Source organism: Canis lupus, chromosome 21 (genome assembly GCF_003254725.2).
Source record: "Canis lupus dingo isolate Sandy chromosome 21, ASM325472v2, whole genome shotgun sequence".
Taxonomy (NCBI): domain Eukaryota; kingdom Metazoa; phylum Chordata; class Mammalia; order Carnivora; family Canidae; genus Canis; species Canis lupus.
This window is the reverse complement of record NC_064263.1, coordinates 29365176-29375541: the sequence shown is the minus strand read 5'-3', so window position 1 is coordinate 29375541 and position 10366 is coordinate 29365176. Positions and strand designations below refer to the sequence as shown.

At 36.7% G+C, this 10366-nt stretch overlaps 1 pseudogene; it reads right to left on the bottom strand.

Moving 5' to 3' along the window:
- Window positions 1–214: 214 nt before the first annotated feature.
- Window positions 215–8586, bottom strand: LOC112667379 (olfactory receptor 52N1-like; annotated as a pseudogene).
- Between the last annotated feature and the right edge of the window lie 1780 nt (window positions 8587–10366).

The window sequence follows — 10366 nt, the reverse complement described above, 5'->3', positions numbered from 1 at the left end:
TCTTCAGTGGTCTTTTGCTAAGGAAAAATTTGAGTATCCCTTTTTGTATTTGTTTTTTTTTTTTAATTTTTTATTGGTGTTCAATTTACTAACATATAGAATAACCCCCAGTGCCCATCACCCGTTCACTCCCACCCCCGCCCTCCTCCCCTTCTACCACCCCTAGTTCGTTTCCCAGAGTTAGCAGTCTTTACGTTCTGTCTCCCTTTCTGATTCCTTTTTGTATTTGTTTAGTCTTTGTCCCATGGACAATAAGATACAGAGTGGGTGGGCAGGAGCAGGTATTAGGTTAACCACAAAAATATGAAAGCTGTGGAGGGCTGTATGACCCCCTAAATGGTGAGTAAAAAAAAGTAAGGAAGGCTGAGACATAGGTGATGACTATAGCACAGATTTGGGCAGTTCAGGTGCTAAAGGCCTTCTGCTGAGCATCTGCTGAGGAGAGGCTGACCACTGCCCAGAGAATCATGGAGTAGGAGACTGTGATGCACAGGATGTCAAAGTCCCCAATCAGAAGGGCAACCATCAGACTATAGATGGCATTGACCTTGATATTGCCACAGGACAACTTGGCCACAGTCATGTGATCACAGTGGGTATGGGAAATTATATTACCCTTGCGATAGGGAAGATGTTTGGTGAGTAATGTAAATGGAATGGCAAGTATCACACCTAGAGGGAAGGTGAGAAACTTGGCCTTGGCAACGATAGAATTGGTGAGGATAGTGGCATAGCGAAGAGGAAAAGTAGATGGCCACAAAGCAATCCAGGGCCATGAGCATGAGCACCCTAGATTCCAACGCTGTGACAGCGTAGAGAAAGCACATCTGGATCAGACAAGCATTGAAGCTGACAGCATTTTGTTAAGGATCCCTGGATCATGACCTCCATTTCCAAAAACTATTTTCCCCAGTATTTACTTTTTATTTAATTATTTATTTTTTTAATTTAAATTCAATTTGCCAACTTATAGTATAACATCCAGTGCTCATCCCATTAAATGCCCTCCTTAGTGCCCCTCACCCAGTCACCCCATCCCCCAACTCTTTCCTTCCACAACCCTTTGTTTGTTTCCCAGTGTTAGGAGTTTCTCATGGTTTGTCTTCCTCTCTAATTTTTCCCCAGTGTTTAAAGCAGAAGCACTGCTAAGCCAGGTATTCCATAATTCCTTCCCACTGCCACCCTACCTGTAGGGTCTCACTTCACTTGTATGAAGCTTCAAAGTATATAATACACTCCCCTCACTTCATGGTACCATAAATTTAGGTGGCAGGACATATTAACAGGAGGAGAAAGAGATCAATATAATCTTGTCTGTTATACCTGTTACTAAAAGCTACCTTTTATTTAGTCTGATCTCTGTATTCTGCCTTCAATTTTTATTTTTTTTCATTCAATATTTCTTCCTAAGAAAGTGGTAGAAAATATGCCTAATAACAAACAATTGAAACTGAAGAGTCATTGCTATAAGAGTGATTATGTCCAAAGTTTCCTTGCAGGACTATAGACTGGACTGGCTTATTGTATTCCATGGAATCCAGAGAAAAGGTTACACCACTGTACTGAAGTCCTTCAAGCATCTCACAAGGAGAGGAATCTCTGTTATCTTGTTAAGTATTGAGCAAATTCATGCAAAACAAGTATTCATTCATTTTGTCCCTCAAGGCATGAAGAGCAAATTAATTACTTCCATTTGGGTGATGGCATGTGGGAGCAGGGGTTGAAAATAAAATTTTAATTCATATTACCCAGTTAAAGTCCAAGGTGTGTGAAAGTGAAAGAGTGGAATTCTAAGTGAACAAAAATGTAAGCCAAGAGGAAAGAAGGGGTTGAATTTTCATTTTGGAAGAAAGAAATTGACAAAATTAAATATTTTCATTCTGAAAATAATAGAACTTTATTTCAGATAGGACATTCTACATGTTAAAATATTTTTTATTTACTTTTAAGATTTTATTTATTTATTCATGAGAGATCCAGAGGGAGAGGCAGAGACATAGGCAGAGGAAGAAGCAGGCTCCCCCATTGGGAGCCCAGTGGAGTTCCATCCTGGGATCCCAGGATCATAACCTGAGTCAAAGGCAGACACACCTCATTGAGCCACCCTGCCCCTCCCCCCACCCCACCAATTTTAACTTTTAAAAATGTTTCTTATAACCTATCTTTTCTTTTACCATGTTTTAGGCCCCCAAAGCTCTTTCCTGGACAACTGAAGCATTACAGACTCCAAATTGCCTTCATTTCCTGTTTTGTTCCCTAAGTTTGTAGAGATTATTATTTCAATAATTACTTAACAATTTCAACAGCTATTCAACAAACTATTATTATTTGACAATTATTTGTTGAAATTGAACAATTCCAAACTATATAGCTTAGCATATAGTCTCCTTAAATATTTAGTTGATCTGTAACTCTTCAATGACTACTGTGTGTGATCATTTATCTTTGTCATTGTTTCCACGCCTCTTCTACCTCCCAAATTCCAAAAGAGAAAGCTAAGATATCTCTTTTGAATGCCACTCAGATTCACAACTCTTTTTTTAGTAGTAGAAGTTCCAGGGTTAGAAGCAATGTATATCTGAATTGGTTTTCCTTTTTTCTCATGTAGCCACTATTGACTCTTCACTTTTACTATCCCCAGGATGCTGAGAATATTCTAATTCATTTGATGGAGATCAGGTGGGTTTTGTTTGGTTTTGGTTTTGGTTTTGGTTTTGGTTTTGGTTTTGGTTTGTTTTGTTTTGTTTTGTTTTTAGCAGAGAGAGAACACAAGAGGGAGGAGCAGAGGGAGGAAAGAGAATCTCAAGTAGACTATGTCCTGAATGTGGAGCCTGACACAGGGTTCATCTTAGGACCCTGAGATTATGACCTGAGCTGAAACCAAGAGTTGGATTCTTAACTGACTGAGCCACCCAGGTACCCCAGCGGGGATCAGTTTTGAGGGTTGCCTCACACATGATCTTCAACCATACATTCACTGGAAGATAAATCATTATATTGATCATCATGGCTTTTGATTATTATGTTGCAATCTGCAGTCCTCTTTAGTAAAACCAGATGCTCACAGACAGAATTATGACTTTCATTAGAATCTATCCCTGAGGGTGAAGTTTTTTGGGTCGTAGGATATACATATATACATATATACATTTCTAATGAAATTCATGATTCTATGATATATATATATAACTATATATAGTTAAAGATATATATAAAGATATATATATATGCATATATATTCATTTCTAATGAAATTCATAATTCTGTCTGTGAGATTATATATATATATATATATTTATTTATTTATTTAATAATTTCAAAATATTGTCCAAAGTGGAGTATACCAATTTATACCTTGGACTTCACAGAATAGAAGTTTCCATTGCTCTGTTTTCTAACTGTTCATATTGAAAGTGTTTTCATTTAGCAAACTGGTACACATGTCAAGATATGTCATTGTGATTTTAATTTGCATTTCTCTGTTATTAATGAGGTTTCAAATCCTGTTATTTATTTCTTGGCTATTTAAGTTTCTATTTTTTTACATTTATTTTTATTTAAGTTCGATTTGCCAACATATAGTATAAGACCCAGTGCTCATCCCATCAAGTGCCCTCCTTAGTGCTTGTCACCCAGTTACCCCAACCCCCTGCCCACCTCCCCTTCTGCAACTCTTTCTTTGTTTCCCAGAGTAGGAGTCTCTCATGGTTTGTTTCCCTCTCTATTTTTCCCACTTCATTCCCCTCCTTTCCCTTTTAATCCCTTTTACTATTTCTTATATAAATTTCTACTTTTAAGAAGTGTCTGTTAATCAGTGAGAACTGTTGCAAACTGACCTTAGAGTCACCAGGGAAAACTCAGACTTTAAATGACACATCATAAATCCTACCGTCCTTAGCTTATTCATGAATTAAAAACTATACATCCAATATCTCCAGAGATAAATATGCAATGTTTCCAATACAGCCATAAATTAACTTCATCTTTTAAAACCTGTGTAAAATCAATACAATTTCTTCTTGATAATCAGGCTTAACTATCCTAACTAGGAAGATGCCATGACATATCCGTAATGACTGGGGTGGGGGGGGGCGTGGAATCTTAAATATTAATTAAATAGAATCATGGCTGTATTTTCTAGTAGAAGTATATCTCTCTTGGTAACTAAGACTTCCAACCTTTCAAATCCATAGTTATGAAGATAGGAAGATATATTCTGGGAATAACTCAAAAAAATTTTCATATAAGTTAAAGGTTATTGCTTCTTTGTTTTATGCCATTTTCAGCTTACCAAAGATGTTACAGAAATGCACTACTTTTGGAAAGCAAGGGAAACCTATATACCATGCTGAGCTAAGCAGAAAGGGAGAGGGAGATGAGGTCTCAAAGGGGAGGAATTCACAGGAAGCTGAAAATAGATGGTTGGTAAACAAAGGTTGCTGCATCATGCAAATAAGTCTTTCCCATATAAGAAGTTATTTTTGATCATAGCTCTCTTCCTAGTACAGACCTGTCATCTAAATTCTTTTAGGAAGTTAAGGGTTTGGTAAAAAGCTCTTCCTGAGTCTACTGGGCCTTGATTGTTTTTAGCTCTAAATAATCCACAAGCCAAAGAGGCATATACTGTGGTTGCCTGCCTTGAACCCCCTCAGTTATGGCATGTAATAGAAAGTTTACTCTGCATGCTATCCCTTGACTACTAGAATTAGAAATCTGGCTGGAGAGGATATGGCACCATAAATTGTCCAATTGTTCTTTTTTTTTTATTTTTTTTATTTTTTTTTATTTTTTTTATTTTTTATTTTTTTATTTTTTTATTTTTTGAAGTATAACCCAGTTTAATTTCCTTTCCCTTCATACCTTTTTTTTTTAATTTATTTTTTATTGGTGTTCAATCTACCAACATACAGAATAACCCCCAGTGCCCGTCACCCATTCACTCCCACCCCCGCCCTCCTCCCCTTCCAACACCCCTAGTTCGTTTCCCAGAGTTAGCAGTCTTTACGTTCTGTCTCCCTTTCTGATATTTCCCACACATTTCTTCCCCCTTCCCTTATATTCCCTTTCACTATTATTTATATTCCCCAAATGAATGAGAACATATAATGTTTGTCCTTCTCCGACTGGCTTACTTCACTCAGCATAATACCCTCCAGTTCCATCCACGTTGAAGCAAATGGTGGGTATTTGTCATTTCTAATAGCTGAGTAATATTCCATTGTATACATAAACCACATCTTCTTTATTCAAGCATATGCCACATACTGTAGGATAGCACCTCCATTTGGAGGTGTTTTTTTTCCCAACTGGCAGTTTTCTTTATCCTGTATAATCTATCCCATTATCCTCTTAGCCCATATGCTTTGGGTGATAAATACATTGCAAATACCATGAATTCAATGGGTGTAATTAGAGTGTTACAACTCTGTATTTGAGAAATCAATTGTTTGGAGTCAGAATAATGTTATATGAACCCCTAACCACATGTTGTGGTTCTATGAGTAGTATTGCAGACAATAAAGACATATTTGCATTTGACATTCATATCTCCTCACATAAAGAAATGTCACTCATGCTATTACTCACATCATCATGGAATCCACCAACAATTGGCTGGGCACTTCTCCCAAGAAAATGGTCTCATATCAGAGGTTCAAAAACTGGTCTCTGCTTTTGGATGGCTGAGCATTCTGGAGAAACTGTTAAGAAATCAACCTGGATCAGGGTAATTATATGCATATTAGCAGGAAGAAATGTGTAAAAATGTTATTCATAATAGCTCAAACCTGAATGAACTTAAATGTCTATTGATGGTAGAGGTAATTGAAAGACATGTAGTATATTCACATAATGAATTACAAAGCAGCAATAGACATTGTAGAATCACAGATGTATGCAACAACATGGATTATTCTTATGTTGAACAATAAAAGCCAGGCACAAAAGAATATATACCATATGGTCCCATTTATATAAGAAAATGTGTAAATGACATTGCTTTACACCTGCAAATGGCAAATATTTGAAAACCAACAACATTTTTTGATGGACATAGGGAAATAGTTGATCTTGTACTTTTTTCATGCGTGTGCAAATTGATATCACCTCTCTGAAGAGAGGGAAGATGTCCTAAGATCCAACAATTCCTCTCAGAAATAATTTTTAAGTTTCCATTTAAACTTAAATGGAAAAGATGAGGTTTGCAAAGTTTATGCCCCCCAACATAGTTTAGATATATTCCAAATGTAAAAAAGGGAAATTATCATACAAAGATGAAAGAACTTGTACATAAAGAGATTTGAGATGCAGGAATAACAACATATAAAGTAAAAAGTAGTGAAGTATTGAATATGCTACCACTTAGATTTTTAAGTCTATATACATGGAATAATCTGAAAGAATACATAAGAGCTGCTGATGGTGATTGCATCCAGAGAGGATTTTTTGGGTTGTGAGAGATTTATTTCACTATATGATGTTTGGTAAATTGGAATATTGAATTTCATGCATATATGTCCAATATGTATGAAACTGAAGGAAACCAGAATTTGCAAACTCATAATATGCCTCTGTGGCATAAAATTTATTTTGAGCTGAAGGCAATTAAGAAGCAAGCACAGAAAAAGTTTCCACTTTTTTGCCTAGAAGCAAGAAAGAAATTATTTGTGGAAACAGACTCTCACCAGCCCAGCAATGGCACCAAAGGAACCTACAAACAAACCTGTGACACTGTTACCTTCCGTGTTACTTCTTTACCATTTACTCTCCCTGACCCAAACATCTGTGTCAATTCTCCCCAACTCTATTGTTTCTTTGTCTAAAAAAGTATAGGGCAGCCCAGGTGGCTCAGCAGTTTAGCACCACCTTCATCCAGGGTGTGATCCTGGGGACCTGGAATCGAGTCCCACATCGGGCTCCCTGCATGAAGCCTGCTTCTCCCTCTGCTGGTGTCTCTGCCTCTCTCCCTCTCATGAATAAATAAGTAAAATAAAATAAAACTTTAAAAAAGTTTAAAAGCTTCCTACTCTGGTCATTTCTTCATTCTCTTATGAAGGCTCCCATGTACATGTAAAAATTCAATGAAATGTGCATACTTTTCTTCTGTTTGTCTCTCTTTCTCAGTTTAATTTCAGACCTGTCAGGGAACCTAAGAAGAAACTTCCCCATCCCCTACAAAACAAAATATATGACCACTATCTAAAACACAAATTATAAGTTGGGAATATATTTATTGGCATGAAAATGTTCATAATATGTTATGAAATAAAACGAGAGTTAAAAATTTTTATGATATAAACACATTTTAAGACATGTTAGATATGGATCTTTTTTTCCCTCTTTATCTATTTTCTAGTTGGCTCTTTTTCTACTTTCACATGGCAATTTAAATGTCTCTTTCTCAGCATAGTTTCCTACTCACTTTTTCTAGATTAAGTCCCTGACAAAATGCTTTCATTGTACTTACCATATGGCAGGCAATCACTCTGGAGTTTGAGACACATCAGTAAACAAATAAGGTGTACTGTCTTATGATACTAAAATCCTAAAGAGCAGAGTTGGAGAGGGCATCTAATAAACAGTAACATAGTGACTAGGTAAGATGTATTATAAAACAGAGAGAACTATGCACTATAAAAAATGAGAGCAGTACAAAGAAAATCAGGAAGTGCTAGATAGGACTTTCCTAATATGATGTTAGACTGGATATCTTTGATATGATTGCACTTGAACAAGAGGTTGATATTCCCATTCATGATGAGAGAAAGTTACAGTAGCTACAATGTAAGTATTTAATTGTTAATATTTGTCTTCAGGCCCTTTGACCCTTTGAAAGAGTCTTCTGTCAGGATGAACCAGAAAGGAGGCAATAATAGTGTTGGTGCATGAGACTGTCCTACGATGCACCTGAAGAATCTGATGTCAGACCCTCTGTATTTTAATAAGCCATTTAAAAGAATCCATTGAAGTAGTACAGGGTCAACAGGTGACTTTTCACCATCCCAGTCATAAAGAATGGGCCACAAACCCTTAAGTTTTTAATCTCTTGGAGAAATCATGCAGTATTTTTTTTTAAATTTAAATTCTATTAACCAACATACAGTAGTACATCATTAGTTCCAGATGTACTGTTCAATAATTTATCAGTTGTGTATAACACCCAGTGCTCATCACATCATGTGCCCTCCCTAATGCCCATAATCTAATCTCTCCTTCCTTACATCCCTCTCCTCTCCAGCAACCCTCAGTTTGTTTCCTATAGTTAAGTCTTTCATGGTTTTCCTCCCTCTCTGGTGACTTCCCATTCAGTTTTCCCTCCCTACCCGTATGATCCTCTGCACTGTTTCTTCTATTTCATATATGAATAAAACAATATGATAATTGTTTTTCTATGAATGACCCACTTTGCTCAGCATTATACCTTCCAGTTCCACCAACATCAATGTAAATGGTAAAGACTCATCTTTTCTGATGGCTGAATGATACTCCATTCTATATGTGATATATATACACACACACACACACACACACACACACACACATATATATATATCTCACATCTTTATCCACTCACCTGTCAAAGGACATCTCAGTTCTTTCCCAGTTTGGCTATTGTGGACATTGATGCTATGAACATTGGGGTGCAGGTGCCCCTTCGGATCACTACATTTGCATTTTTGGGGTAGATCCCTAATAGTGCAATTGCTGGGTCATAGAGTAGTTCTATTTTTAACTTCTTGAGGAACCTCCATACTATTTTCCAGGGTGGCTGTACAAGTTTGCATTCTCACCAACAGTGTAAGAAGACTCCTCTTTTCCTGCATCCTCACCAATATTTATTGTTTCCTGTCTTGTAAATTTTAGCCATCCGATTGGTGTGAGGTGGTATCTCATTGTGGTTTTGATTTGTATTCCCCTGATGCCAAGTGATGTGGAACATCTTTCATGTGTCTGTTAGCCAGATGTAGGTCTTCTCTGATGACATGTCTGTTCATGACTTCTGTCCATTTTTTGATTGGATTATTTGTTTTTTTGTTTGTTTGTTTTGTTTTTGGATTATTTGTTTTTTAGGGTGTTGAGTTTATTAGTTCTTTACAGATCTTGGATCCCAGCCCTTTATCTGATATGTCATTTGCAAACAACTTCTTACATTCTGTAGGTTGCCTTTTAGTTTTATTGACTGTTTCTTTTGCTGTGTAGAAGCTTTTCATCCTTAAAAAAAATTATTTATTTGAGAGAAAGAGAATGAGTGGTGGGGTGAGGCAGAGGAAGAGACAGAGAAACAGACTCCTTGATGGGCAGAAAGCATCACATGGGGCTTGATCCCAGGACCCGGAGATCATGACCAGAGCCAAAGGCAGACACTTAACAGACTGAGCCAGGGGCCCCCAGAAGCTTTTTATCTTGATGAAGCCCCAATAGTTCATTTTTGCTTTTGTTTCTCTTGCCTTTGGAGATGTGTCTAAGGAGGAATTGCTGCATCTGAGGTCAAAGAGGTTGCTGCCTCTGTTATTCTATTGGATTTTGATGCATTCCTGTCTCATATTTAAGTCTTTCATCCATTTTGAGTTTATCTTTGTGTAGATGTAAGAAAATGGACCAGTTTCATTCTTCTACATGTGGTTATCCAATTTTTCCAACACCGTTTATTGAAGAGACTGTCCTTCTTCCAGAGCATATTTTTCCTGCTTTGTCAAAGATGAGTTGACCATAGAATTAAGGGTCCATTTCTGGGTTCTCTATTCTGTTCCAATGACCTGTGTGTCTGTTTTTGTGCAAGTACCACACTATCTTGATGATCATAGCTTTGTAATAGTTTGAAGTCTGGCATTGTGATGCCATCAGGTTTGTTTTCTTGTTCAACATTTCTCTGGCTATTTCAGATCTTTTCTGGTTCCATACAAATTTTAGGATTCTTTGTTCCAGCTTTCTGGAAAATGTCAATTGTATTTTGATAGGAATTGCATTGCATATGTAAATTTCCCTGGGTAGCATAGACATTTTAAAAATATTTATTCTTCTAATCCCTGAGCATGGGATGTTTTTCCATTTCTTTGTTAAATGGAACATAAGTGTTCTGTAGCTTTTAGAGTACAGATCCTCTATCCCTACACTGTGAAGAGTTTTAGTCAAGAAAGGATGCTAGTATTTTGTCAAGTGCTTTTTCTGTATCAATTGAGAGGATTGCATATTTCTTTTTTTTTTTTTGGCATAATACTTTATTTTGCTTCATTCTTAGAACAATTCTGTAGGGGTGTATTTTTTTTAATTAACATCTTTTTTAAAGATATTTTATTTATTTATGTATTCATCACACACACACACACACACACACACACACACACACACACAGGCAGAGACACAGGCA